Here is a 14,507-nt window from a genome sequence, read left to right as displayed (position 1 = left end):
AAATATACATTTGTTGCTGTAATAATGTTCTGCTTGTACATCACAGACTCTCCTTTGCACATTGCAAAGGCTGGGGGAGGGAATCAGCATATCATTTAAACCACATTTGTTTGAGTAAAGATCTTGTCAAGTTGCTTTTTTGTTTTAATATGGGCTTTCTTCTGTCTTCAGTGTTCTGCAGTGCAATACGGGTCCACAGTGCTGTAGCTCAAGTGTGAAGTGTTTTGATAAAGTTGTATTAATAAAACCGAATTCTCAAGTGTAACCCAGCAATGTTCTGGTTGATCGGTGAAACTTTTTTTAAAGTGTATCCGTATATGTGCAGACATTTGTTCTGAGCACTTTTATTCAGCAGCTCAGGGTTCAGTTATTTTACTGGAAGTAGCAAGTATTTTTTGTCTTTTCCTTACTTAGCACCCGCATAAAACATTATGCTCATGAAACATTTATGGTAGCAATCCATTAACAGGAAGACAAAGGTTTTCCTCTAAAGAGGATCGCCAAAATGTCTTGCTGAAATGAAACCTGTTCTCCAGCTGTTTTGTATGCATTATTGCTGCCTCTTACTGAAAGTTTAAAAGGTCCATGTGATGTAATGCAGTGATACCTTTGTGTGCAAAGCTGCTTGGAAGCAATCTGAGTCAACAGGAAAAGCAATATCTTCTTAAAGCTTGTGACTTATATTAGTTTTGTGATCTCAGGTATGAAGGAGATAAAAAGGGCAAGGGTTTACTGTAGATTCTCTTGAAGGCATGTAGAGTTCTTGAAGTAGTAATAAATGGCAGATTAAAATTGATCTTAGTGAGACTTCCAATGTTAACCAGTGTTATGAAAGTAAATGACTTCAGCTTTTTGGCTGCTTCATCAAAGGGCTGTGTTGTATTGTGCTGTCAAGAAACTGCTTTACCTGAAAATTTCAGCTTTGTAAAGAGCCTTTCTGGAGCATCTGTAGAATAATAAGCTTAAAATTATAATGAATGATTGAACGACTATTTGTGTGTATATACACACACATCATTTTAATGGAAGAGATAATGTTCTTGAGGATGAGATTAAGGATTCAGAGGAACATTAAAAGCAGAAATATTATTTCTAAGTGATGGGGAGATGAGAATTTATTATTAAAATATGTTAAAATAGTAATTAATACTGCTAGGAAATGGTAGAAGGAAAAGCTGTCTGGTTCAGCTGGTATAGATGAGCGGTTTTAAAACTACTGTATTCCATGAATCACTTCCTCCAAGTGACAGGATCGCTTGGTGTGTTACTTCTCACCAGCAATGACTCTGGCTTGAGTGCATTAAGTAGAAGAAAGGGAGAAATATGTCTATAGGTTCCCTTACAGTGACAGACAACTGACTTCCAGCTGCTGGGTGAACACGGTGATAGCCCTAAAACTTGCAGCTGTTCAAGTACAGAACCTGCATACAGAGCACTGATCAAATCTCCCCCCAGCTAAAGCAGGCACGCTTCTGCTGAAGGTGCTGCAGTTGCACCTCTCTTCACTGCCTGTGGAGCTGGTGGATGGTTTTCTCTTGATGTGAAGGTATGAGCCCACGGTGCTGAGTGTCTGCCTTTGTGTGGGGAATATGGGGGGAAGCTCATGGTATTCTCTACTGCTAAAAAAAAAAAAAAAAAAAAGGCTCTCGGTTGCACCATGGATTTGAGTAAAGCCATATGTACTGCAGTAGTTCAATGGTGAAGGGAAGTTTTTATGAAATAAACTGAATTTTTTTCCTAAGCTATTTTCTGTGTTTTTTTTTTGTTTTTTTTTTTTTTTTGTTTTGTTTTTTTTTTTTTTGTGGTTGTTTTTAATTCCTTATGGGCGTGTGGATATCGAAGAAGACAAGTCTATGAGCCAGGCCTGGCACTATTACTAGAACTGTAGAATCCCAGAATGATTTGGGTTGGAAGGGACCTTAAAGACAGTCTGGTTCTAACCTTCTGCCATAGGCAGGGATGCCACCCACCAGATCAGGTTGTCTAGCCTGGCCTTGAACACCTTCAGGGATGGGACATCCACAGCTTCTCAGGGCAGCCTGTGCCAGTGCCTCACCACGCTCTGAGTGGAGAATTTCCTCCTACCATCTAAGGTAAATCTACCCTCTTTTAGTTTACTTCAAGATCTCTTTCTAACGCTTTTGTTCTGGGAGGGATGCTCAGAAGTTTAATCCTGTTGTCCAGGCAATTGCTCAGAGAGCCCTGAATTAAAGGTGTTTGTATTTCTTTTAGTGAAAAGTATGATACATTATGTAGGCTATGTGTCTAGCTGAGCTCTGTCATTTCCAGAGGAAGTAATCGCAATTCTGCAATTTTCCAAGCGCTTAAATGTCCAAAATCTGATAGAGAACTGGTACGTTTTATAGTGAAGGCTTAGTATATTTTCTTGCATGGAAGAATAAAGCTATTCTATTTTTGTTCTGCCACACTAGTGTTAAATTCATGAAATGCAAATCTGAAGTCTACATCCTGTGCATATTTGCCTTAACTCTGGAAAGAAATAGAAGTTTATTATTACTAAGCACAGAACAATTTTTCAAGGTGTCGGTTTACATTCCTTTTGCTTACTAATGAACTATGAAAATTGATTACTAATGAGGTATAGAAATGGAGATTTTGCCTTTTCCCAAGTACAAGGGTGTTCTCTTCACAGTAAGTAAAATGACTTCTTATAGCTTGTGGAGAATATGGCTGTTCATGATACTGCCTTTACTTCCTGTGGGGCCACAGCTCCCAACTTTGTTATTCGTGCCTGCAGTTTTCTTCTGATAGCTCTGAAAAGAAAGGTTTGTCACCAATTCATAACTCTCCAACACTCTAAGCAGATTCAGTATCTCTTGGCGTATTAATTTTACATGCAAGAATCAGAACTGAGCTTAGAGGTGATTTAGGTTTGTGTGGTAATGCTGTATTTCTGGATGTTGAATGCTGTGTATTGATCCTTACGTGCTGCATGGTGTTTGAGAGCAGCTGAGGTACTCTGTCTAACTCTGTCTAGTTTCTTTTTTTAGTACGTGAGCACAAAGACATGGGAGACAGGATCTGTGAAATCTGTAGAAGGAGGCAGAATGCAGACTTTCAGCCATTTGAATATCTTGTGAATAACGTGTAAAGGCTTTGGAATGGTCGTTACTGCTAAAAAGCCACGAAGGGTTGACTGATTGGGAAGAAAATAATTATAAACAAATATAGTTGAAAATTATTTAAATGCCTCTCTGGAAAGAACATTTGCTTTTGGAAGGTGTCTAACAAAGCAATGTGTTTCAAAGTCCTGGTTAGATGGATTAGAAAGTACAAATGATTTTTTTTCTTTTAAAAAAGCAACTTATGGCAAAAACTATAAACAGAGCTGTAACAGAACACGTCAGTGAGGAATTATTGGTCAACTGATTTATGAAGAAATATTTCGAATGAAGTGGGACAAACCAAATACGAAGCTGTGTGAACAATAGTGTGAGTAAAGATGGTAACACAATTCATACTGAGGATTGCTGGTTTATGGGAAGCAGTTAAGCTTTCTGCAATGGAGCTTCAAGTTTGATTGAAACACAATGATATGATATGCTTTGATTTCTGTAAGGCACTTGATTTAGTTGTGCGTGACAGTTTAACTTAAAGAGGATGGGGTGGAAAGGGAGCAATAGCTAAAACTAGGCAAATTCAGTCCTGAAATGAAGCAAAAATGCTTAACCTGTGTGTCCCCAGTGGGTTGTAACAGAGTTTGGGTGCTGGCCCAACAGCACTCCATGGTATTCCTGTGACAGTACGATCGCATTCTGTCTCTAGAAATGGCAATTGAACAGATGCTTTTTTCCTCTTACATGAGTAGAAACAGCTAGTGCCACGGGAAGCTATGTCCGATGCGAATACCATCGGTTTGTTTGTTTTGCCAGTGTAATACTGTCAAAGCTTTATTGAATGAGCTGACTTCAAGCTGTTGATATAGTTCAGACCTTGGCAGCTCTCTAATCTCCTTGAAGCTTTAGTGTTTGATTGCATTCGTTTGCCCTGCAAATAGTCAACTGTGTAAGTTATCTCGAAGTGAGAATATATCTAAAGCCTGTATTTATAATGGACAAGGTTCATAGGAGTGCAGAGACCTTGTAAAGCACACATGGACTCCTTTTTGAATATGCAGTGCGATCTTGAGTTCTGCTTCCTGAAACCTGTCAAACGGAATCTTTACAAGAGTCCTGTGGACACTTAGCTTTAATTATTTAATGGTATGTGAAATCACTGGCAGCCTGCTGTTTGCAGGTCACTGCTGGGGTTTTATGTTGATTTTACATAACAGGTTGGACACCATCATTTATACGGAAAACAACACTCTTCTTCATTATTGGAGGAAGGAGTGTTATGTGAAATGATACTTTTTTTTCTTTTTTTGGCAGTAGATGGTTGATAGAATTTCGTTGTGATCACATTTTGTCATCTGTGTCCAACAAGCATTCCTTTCCATGTTTTGTTAGGGTAATGAGTTCAGGAAAAGAAATGCTTGTGGTCTGTTCCTTGTTGATAAACTGTTTGCTTTTATACCTGGCATGATAGCCCAGGTGTAAGACAACTACTACTGTCAAGGCTCTGTAAATAGTTTCCTTCTAAAATGATTTTAAAACAAACAAACCAAAACCTCCCCACAGATGTTGACTGTCCCTACGTCCTGAATTTGATTACCTAGCCTCTGATCAACACAGCCTCCAGTAGTTATGGCTGCAAATTGATTGTTTGGTGTCTTGAAGGAAAGAAGTGAATGGATGGATGGTCTTTCTGTAGTGGCTGTCAGCCTGTACGTCTGTGGTTTTGCTGGAGGCATTGCAGCTCTGAGTAGCACTGGCAATTTGCTCTTAGCCCTACGTGGAGTCTTCTGTGATGCCTTAGCACAAGTAGTCTCCGTGTCAGGGCACTGATCAGCGTTTGGAAGGAAGTGCCAAAATCTCCAGAAATACAAGCTTTTCCAGATGGATCTGTTCCTATCTGTCTGGTGCATTGCACAGCTGTTCAAACTGCTGTGCTAGAGCAGTGGGAACGGTAACTACTGGAGAGGCGGGGGAGGATGTCTGCTTCCAAAAGCCTAAATGTAGCTTGTAGGTGTTAAATTTCTGGGGTTGTTTCTCATTCAGCTGTAGTATGTTGTAGAAGTTGCTGATCAATAGTACAAGCAGGTGATTAGCAATTCGGTTTCTGAATGCATCTCTTAATCTGGCTGATTCAGTATGCTAGAAATGGAAGGATGTGGTGAAAAGCTAGTGATGGAACAAGCAAGGAAAGCAGGATCTGGGGTGTTTTCATATGAACTGAGGCTAATGCCAATGGCTTACAAGTCATCAGATCAGGACTTATGTTTTAGAAACAAAAGAAAATCACATGGTTACTCAAGGTCATTGGATCTGCTAAGATCACTCGATGAGGCATAGAAGGAAACATTTGGTGTTTAAAGAGAGGTTCACTGCATCTGATTGTACAAAGGAATTGTTTTCCAGGCACAGTGCTCATCAAACAGTGGGCTTTTAAATTCCTCCTTCATGCCTCCTGATATATCCTTTAGAAATTTTGCCTTTTCAAGCAATATGCAAGTATGTCAAAATTCAACTGATAAGGTCATAAAACTAACCTGAAAAGCAGGAACTTGAGATCTGTCAAGGATGAGCTTTCTAAAATGCAGCACAACTTGAAAAAGCATTGGAGTGCTCTGCTCAGAGTGTAGAATAATTGTTCCTACAGGTATAAAACCTGTAGGTAGTCTAGGGTGTGGTGGTATGTGCTTCCATTCCTCTTGTGCATTGGTTGGTGCATGGATCTTCTGAAAATACAACATTTGAGCATTCGTTTCAAGACCATGGTATCATGCAAATATAGCAGGCTAAAAAATCCCTTTTGTCCAAATTGCTTTAATGTTGCCACTTGAACACTTCAATCTGCAGCCCTAAAATAGCTTTCAAATACAGCTTTCTGAATGGAACATATAAATAAATGCACTCTTCCTTTCCCAGAGAGGCAGGAAGGGTGTGTATGAGTTTAACTGTTTCATAAATCTTTCTCATATGAGCTACTAACACAAGACAATACTTCCCCCCCCCCCCCCCCAAGTACCAGGTTTGAAAGCAAACACTTATTTCTTGGTGGAACATGTGGTGGTATCCTGATATGATTAAGGACTTATTTCAAAACTCCTGTTTTTCCCTCAAGCAAGTAGAAGTTCAAATTAACACAAAGTTAGAAATAGCAAGTATAGAAATGCAGAAAGCCCTTAGGAGATCTGTTATATATCTTAATCTAGTTTGGAATTGCAGTCCTGTCTTTAAGAGTTTTCAGTCAGTGGCTTGTGAGGCTTATATGCAGTCCCTTCTGCTGCATGACTTCTTTTCTCTCACTGCATTTTCAATACTTACATCTGCTGCAGTAAATTGGCTTCAGAACATGTGAACTTCTATTGCTTAGAAATCAGCTAAGCGAACATGAAACCTCGATTTCAGTTTTGCAACCCAAATTTACCTGGTAACTTTCTCCTTTCTTCCTTTTTTTTCATAGAGTATTCAAGGTTTGTTATTACAGACAATTTAAATTCCTTTTCCTCCTAATCATCTCTTGCTTGCACATACAAGATAAGTCGTATATATGGCTCTGCTGGATTACTAAATTGACAAAGCACCAGAATAAACAGCAGTGTGTTGTGAGTAGAATTAGCTGATGTTTAACCTCCTTCTTAATTTATTCAGGTTCTCTAACTCAGCTTGGCTTCTAGTAAAAGCCACCCGATTGCTTGCCTCAGATCATTTTGTGGCATGCAAACTGATTACACTAACCTATCAAGATGAATGCTGGGTGTAACCGAGAGAGCCTAGAGCCAGAACATTTGCAGGATTTTTTTGGGCAGACATCCAGGAGGAACCTGCTCAATAATCTGTAAATGTGTAATCCTTTTAATGCGTCAACTTTGTTAGAACACATTAGTGTCAAATGTTAAGTGTAATATTTTAGTCTGTGAAGCAGATTGTTGAACAAAAATTAAACTGGAATTGTAATGTGGTGGTGGGGGGGGAGGAAACCTCTGACATCTCTTGGAGATGAACCTGGTGTAGCTTCATTAGGTGTTCTCTGTTGGTTTCCAGGTGCTGGTAGCATTACACATTGTGTTTGGGTTGAAGGCGTGTGACCTGGAACTTAATGATTGCATCGTCTGGTCTGAAATAACTGGAGACAAGACAGGAAGTGTTGCCATCTAACTTACTATGATGGATGTTCATGTAAAACCATTAATTCATACTTGCACTGTATCCTGATATGTCTAGTGGAAATTTGACCAGATCGTGGAGGTGCTTTGTTGCCAAAGACTTCAGTTAGAGGAATGTCCCTTTCCAGTGGGTTGAAAGGAAGCTTGTGGAGTTCAAGCTGTTATGAAACTTTTGAACTGTATACTTTCTTCTTTGTGTGTGTTTTTTTTTTAGAAGGGGGAAAAACTGTTCTCAGTCTGCAGACCTTTCCTTCCTCTGTAATTTTAAACCCATTTCCTCCCCTTTCTCCAAGGACAATCCAAGATGCTGATTTTTTTTTTTTCTGCCTGGGGGGAAAAAAAAAGCATGTGCAAAGTGTCAGTGTAAGACTAGTGCAACAGTAACCACCTGGGTAGTTGTTCTGCACTTCTGTTGTCCTTGTGTCTTTCTGCCCCTTCATTGCTGTGGTTGATAATGCCCAACCTGTATTTGGGCTGGTTTATTAATAGGCCCCACCATGACATCTTCCCAGTTTGTAGTGTGTCCCTGGTGAGTCAGCCAGTTAGTGTACTGACAGGCATTAGGTGGGCACAGAACCTTTAAAATCAGAAGGAATTAATAAAAATCAAGGCTTTCTTGAATTTAAGTAGCACATTGGATTCATCCTACTTATTGTTAATGCCACGTCCTCCAGCTCTGTCCAGACACTGTAAATCTGTAACTTGCTCCGGCTGCTTTATGCAGATACTGAAACATCCCAACCTTTTTTTCTTAAATTTATCAGTGTCTTGACATTAAATATTTCAAGTGGATTTTGTTGAACAGTGTGGCTTTTTGTGGTGTTCTTCTTAAAGGTTACTTCTTGTTGGAATGAAATCGAAGGTTGGAAGTTCTTAGCAGATGTTATGATTAAATCTGACTGGTTGTAGGCTCCTTCCTCCCCCAGCTCCCAAATGTAGCATTTAGGATGATGAATAGCAGAATTTATAAGTGATGTCAGTAACTCTAATTGTTCAGATTTTGTGTGTGTGTATGTGTGAACTCTCTGCGGCACAGTTTTTGCTCACAGAAGAATTGATGTTTCTTATCTGGCTTTGTAACCATATTAAATATGTCACTAAGTCCCCTTCATATGGAGCTTCCTGAAGTTGTGAATGAATGGCTTGATGCATGACTTTGGTAGCCTCAGTTAAAGATAAATCACATAAAGGACTTGATGTGTGTGAAGTCTTTTCCTTTCTATGTGTCTGGTAGACAAATTTTATGTGCTTGCACTCCTCAGGATTTTGTTCTTTTTAAGTGCAGGATCCAGATGTTACAAAATCTTACCTCCAAAGCAGCCCTCCCTATTTCTTTTTCTTACAGTGAAATTGCCCACTATCAGGCTAGTGTTGACCCAGTCGTCTAATATGTGCCTCTTTTGCCTCCAGCTCTTCAGTCTCCGATTTGTAAAAGCATTGTTAAATCGAGCTCATGCTGCTCATTCAGTTTTTCTCATTGTGCAGTTTGTCAGTTCTGTGCTTGCTGCCCTTGTGTAAGGACCTTTCTCAGCTTACCCCAAGGGAGGCTGTATGTTTTCCACAGATGCCTTTTGGGGATTATGTTGGGATTGTCTGGCAGAGAAAGGCCAGGCAGAGGAGTCTCTCGCAATCAGAGCACCAGAATTGAGTGCTGTTGTGGAGCACCCTGAGTACAAAGCCCTTGTTTTTCCGACTTGTTATTCAGGCGCTGAGTGGCAGCTCTTCTGCCAGCAGCAGAGGGATGCACCTCTAGCAGCTGAGCTGACCAAGAAACTCCTTTACCAGTGTTAGCCTTCTGCACCAGATGGATATAATAAACCATGAACATTATTCAGAACATTTTCTTTTTGCTACTAATTACTTAATATCCTTTATTTTTGTCTTTAATATGGAGTACCAACGCTACTGCAGCATACTCAAACAGTTGCTTTATTTCCATAGCAAAGAGAACTGCCTGGTAACTGAGCAAAATCCCCCTCCTGCTTCAGTTTTTCTTTCCCTGCTCAAGCAATCTGTATCATGACGACAATGGGATGAAGGCAATGAAAGCAGATCTTTGTGCTAATAGTGTTGGTATGGAGGAGTCTGTTCTCTCACCCTCTGAATATCAAACCAGGATTTAGCTACTGGAGATATATTGGAGATGTACTGAGGTAGAGTAACTAAGAACATCCCAAAAGCCCTCAGCTTGTGCCTGATACTATTTCAGGTTCTGATAGACAATTAACAAATGTTTATTTGAGGAGCTTGACTTTGTGTTTCATTGCACCATAATTCATATATGCTTCACAAAAGATTGTGTAGCCCACTAACTGTTAATGAATTTGATCTTCTATATATATAATATGTCTAAACTTCACAGGATATCGCGGAAAACATTTATCTCCTCTGTTAACATAGTTAACTTCAGATTTTGGTGGCAGTGCAGTGTAATGAAAATGAGATCAATGCCCCCACGTCTGAGTCCTAGAAGTAAATGTGCTAATACACTTGAAAATGGGACTTCATGCAATTAAATGTATACGTAGATAAGTTTGCACATTCAAATTGGGTAAAAACTGGGTTGTTCTTCTAAGGAAGGTCCAGAACTTCCAAATTCAGATTCTCAAAACTGAGTCACTTGGCCCTGTGTTCATAACATATCAACCTAAGTAGGTTTATTTGCCTCGAATATTTTTGTACTTTTTGTTCTTAGTCTTCTAAGGCTTATCTTCAGTGATGATTACATTTCTTCTGTGTGATGAGATCCTCCCAGTACCTCCCATATATGTGAGTGTGGTGTTCAGAGATGTGGAGCAGTCACAGAAGACAGTGAGCAAAGCATTTCTTCCTTCGTGAGTTTGCTGACCTCCTCCTGCCATACACGTTGGGGAGGTGAGCAGGGTGACAAATATAATTATTATACCTCATCACAATTCTTTATTGATTTTTTTTTTCTTTTATGTAGAACTAGCTAAGCTGTTTGCAGCAGCTGCAATGAGTTTCCAGTGCCAGCAGAGATTTCTTGTGTGATCTCTAACCCTTAGTTATGTTATATGTACAATACTGTACCCTCTCAATGAAAGGAATGATTTGGGGCAGAAGTCCATTATTTCTGGACCGGCTTCATTTAATGTTACTAGCTCACCTTTGAACTGCCGTTCGTTCTATGGTGGCTTTACAAATGAGCAGCTAAGGCTTATTGAAACTTAAAAATCAATTAAAAAAGAAAAATCTGCATCTCCATATCCATTTGTGACCTCAGTGTGGAGAAGGCCCAGAGATGCCAGATGGATTCCATTTTCATCTTGGATAAATATTGATACTGAAGTATGTTTTACCAAGATCTGCTGAAATTCCTGGAAATAACATCTACCTACGAGGGATTGTTAGTGTCCTGACCTAGCTGAAGATAAAGTATATTAAAATATTATTAACATAGAAAAAATTAACTGGCTGAGTACAGTGGGTTCCAATGTCATTTTGTCTAGAGGAACTCTGAGAAGGCTGCTAACGTGACTTAAATATTGCTGTTGAGCTTCAGCTGTGCAAAGCTCTACAGTTTTGGGTCTGACAGAGCTAAGCAGGATGTTTTCAGTTGTCACAATGACAGTAGACTCAACATTTCATTGTCTCTATGTACTAAATATAGGCTGTTCTATAATCTGGGATTCTAGCTAACAAGCGATACTCTTTAAAAGAAGGAACAAACAAACAAAACCAAGTCAGAATGCAATAGGACATATTCCCACTGTCCTTCACTGAACTCTAGGACAAGACAGGTAGAGATAGAGCAGGTAACAGACATGATGGTCTGCTGTTTAGAGTTGAGGTGAAATGGGGAACAAAAGACGTTTAATAAAGCAGAGTTCCCAGGTTGATCATAGTGCATTATGTTACCTTTACTTATTACTCAAATATTTGTCTTGCTTCTGATTATAAGGGTTCTAGGAAAGTTTTGTATTACTCCTAATAATGAAGAGTTTATTAGATGGAAGATGTAACAAAAATTCCTTTTAATATTACTGCATTTAATGTATCCAGGATTTCATTTGTTTCTTGGCACTTTACTTTGTTAAAAAGCCATAAAGAAAACAGTCCTTTACTTATAGATGTGAATCTCTCTCAAATCAGGCTACCAATTTTGTGAGAAAACCATTTAGTTCTTGGTAAAAGTATGACCAGGACCACTCTATGTTAATGCTTTAGTGGGTGCTGCATAATAAGGCTGCGTTCTTTAGGATGCAAAGGACGTGTGCTTCTGGGAACATCTGTCTCTTTAGAAGACGCCAGTTATCTACAAATTTGAATGAGATGTCCTTTTGGGTAAATCTGTACTCGTTATTTCTTTAATATTAATAGAATGAGACAATGCATGAAATTCTGGCCCCATCAGACTGGATGGCAGAACTCCCACGGATTTCAGTATGGCTCCGGCTTGTTCCTTCTGTCTGAGTTGCTATTCCTTTTTTTCCTTCCTATCAGTGTTGTAAGGAACTGTTTAAGGAAAGGAGAAGAACAAACACTCCACGTAATTTGAGCTGTCACCCAGCAATCGTCCTGCACAGAAGCTGAAGGAATGTGACATTCTGGTAGTCATGGGCCTTGACGGTGAACTCGGACCCGGAGAGACCTCTCCAAGAATACGCTTAATCAGTGCTCCTCCTGAGAGTTTTGACATTCTCATTTGCCCTGTTGCTTATGCCTCTCTAAATTAGAAGATAAACTCCTACTGAAGTTGGAGTAACTTCATCACCGTTACGTGGGAATAGAATTAGGCTTGTGACTTTTGATTTAAAAATAAATAAAAATGTGAAAGCTTTTTGCTCTGTGATTCCTGGTGAAACCAATGGAAAATCTGGGGGTTTAGTCAGGACAGGGACTTCAGGAGGAGACCTTCTAGAGGACTCTGTGAGCATCCTTACTCCACCACTGACCTTGTTAAGCATTTTGCAAGTGGATGCTGGCCTGCTGTCTACTGCAGACCTCACTTTACTTACTTCTGGAAACTTACAATTTTGTAATATCTTGCAATGAAGAAGTATGTAGAGGTTGTGTTAATGACAATATATGCAAATATGCAGTGTTTTTTGTGATGGTCACATGTGAAATATCTGTTTACACTTGAGAACTACAGCTCTGGATACAAAGCTATATAGTTTGAGGTCTTTGGTTTCATCTGTTGTGCTACTGAGTTCATGTACTCTTGGCTAGATGTTCTGTGCTTTCTACTGCTGGGCTCTTTTTGGAATTGCTTGTAGCTACGTAGAGTAAATATAAGCAGGCTTAAAATGGAAAAAAAAAAAGTAAAAATATCACTCACTTAGCACTGTTGGAAAATAACACAAGGTACAACAATAACACAAAAATAATTTGACCCCTGATTTCTCTTGGAGCATAAATTCAGAAACCTGTACCATCTGCTGCTTTGTTCTTTGTGTAGGAACTTTAGACACTTAAATATGCAGTCTTTGCTGTAAACTATATTAAAATACCAGTATAAATGTTTAAAAACCCTATTCACATAAGAGCAGTGATTCAGCAGTCTGAAGTTTCTGTGTGTATAACATGGTTGCAATCACTCAATGGTAACACTCTAATGATGCAGATAAATTGTACTTGCTCATCTCTCTGTATATACATTTATATTTCTTCTCTGCTGTGCACAATTTTAGCGCCCAATTTATCAACCTCAATTACAGGGGTAGAACTTGATCTTTTCCTGCATCACTTCTGTATGCAGCCAGATGGGTGCATTGGCTGCCATGTTTTTTAAAAACTAAAAACACTCAGCAGCCCATCTGGAATCTTGGTTGGCGTTAGCTAAAGCCAGCATCGAGCAGAGATTCCAGATATGTGCCAGCAGCAACACATTTCCCACTTCGAATTTAAAAAAAAAAAAAAAAAGTAATTTTCAGTTCTTGAGTTAAAAGTTAAGACTGAATCAAAAACTGTTAGTTCCAGAAATACAAATGCTTTCTGAAATATCTGAGGATGTGCTGAAAACCCTGCAGCTACCACTGTTCTGAAGGTGTGCTCGTGCTGCACTTGAACTGGGTTGCAAGGTATGCAGGCATTTCACATTGTAGCTCTCATGTAGCTGGCACATGTGCCATGAAGCATGAACCTTGGTAATTTGGGCTCCCACATGGAACATATTAACCTGGCAGGAAATCTGGCTACAACTTTGGGTGGCTTTCCCAAAGCAAAAAGGATTATTTTCAAGTGAGCTGGAGTGTGCTTGCAAAATCTGACCTGCTCAAATTACTGAAAGCACATGCAGGAGTTGTTGAGTTGATGCAGTATGTGCATGGAGAGTAAGAGTGTCGGGGGTGCAAGTGGGAATCCTCCCCCAGTCAACCCCCACATTCCCAAATCAGCATCTTGCATTTAGGGTTGGTGTTATGTGATTATCTTAGACTCTGCCTGTATGAATCGGGAAAAAATAATTCATATCTGGATTAAAAACAAAAAAAAGATAATAGTACAATGTAAGGAATGCTATTTGGTTATAGTTAATTGCTGTAGAAAGACATGTGGCACAAGTTGGAAACACTCCAGAATCTAGTTCTAAATATTTTTTTTTCTGCATGTCTTACTCTCGCTTCTTGTAGGAAATAAAATGGGAAGCTTTATTTTGTGACTCAGTGGAACAGAAGTGATCCATATAAGAAGGAACTCTAGTGATAGAGGAGCAATAGGGCAAGGAGATTCTGTCCTATCCGAAGTGCATTTACTTTTACTTCTCTTAGCCTTCAGCAGCATCTCATTGTACCTCAACATAATTGCACAATAGACAATTCAGATTTAGTGTAGTTCTACCTTTAAAAACCACTGTTTTCTGTACTTGGAACTTAACCTTTGCTTTTGGATGTTAATATTTCCTTGCAGACAAAAAAAAATCAAAACAAAAATACCCGAACAAGAATGATGGTTTTCATTCCTCTTTAAAACTTGATGTTTAATTCTAAGTTCCAGTTTTATAACCTTTTTTTTTTTTTTTTTTGACAAAGAACTCAAATGTGTGAGTATGTATTCTGGGAGTATGCCGCAAAGGCTTATTATCATGTGCATGGGATTTTTAAGTTGTTTCCATTTTTGTCCATGATGAAGTATTCAGAGACTATATGCTAACACAAGAGCCAAAATAAAGTTAGCTTTATTTACATGCAAGTTATAGGGTATAAAATCTAACTTAATTCATACTGTTTTGGTGCATTAACTTCTCTTCTTCCTTTTTAGATTACAAGAGTGGTTTTGTTTTCTTTAGTGGTTTTTGAGTCTCAGCACAGCATGT

General features: G+C 39.0%; 1 protein-coding gene and 1 long non-coding RNA gene across 2 annotated transcripts in view; both read left to right on the top strand.

Annotated features, from left to right (window-relative positions):
- Positions 1–14,507, top strand: part of PTPRG (protein tyrosine phosphatase receptor type G) — a 397,752-nt gene that overhangs the window by 25,807 nt on the left and 357,438 nt on the right. The gene's annotated exons all lie outside the window — the stretch shown is intronic.
- Positions 9,806–12,266, top strand: LOC106014505 (uncharacterized). The gene is made up of 2 exons (XR_001185865.5): positions 9,806–10,105; positions 11,696–12,266. It is a non-coding gene; the product is annotated as an uncharacterized lncRNA (long non-coding RNA).

This window comes from Anas platyrhynchos, chromosome 13 (assembly GCF_047663525.1).
Source record: "Anas platyrhynchos isolate ZD024472 breed Pekin duck chromosome 13, IASCAAS_PekinDuck_T2T, whole genome shotgun sequence".
Taxonomy (NCBI): Eukaryota; Metazoa; Chordata; class Aves; order Anseriformes; family Anatidae; genus Anas; species Anas platyrhynchos.
Note: the sequence above shows the minus strand (reverse complement) of the source record. Positions and strands in the feature narration are given on the sequence as shown.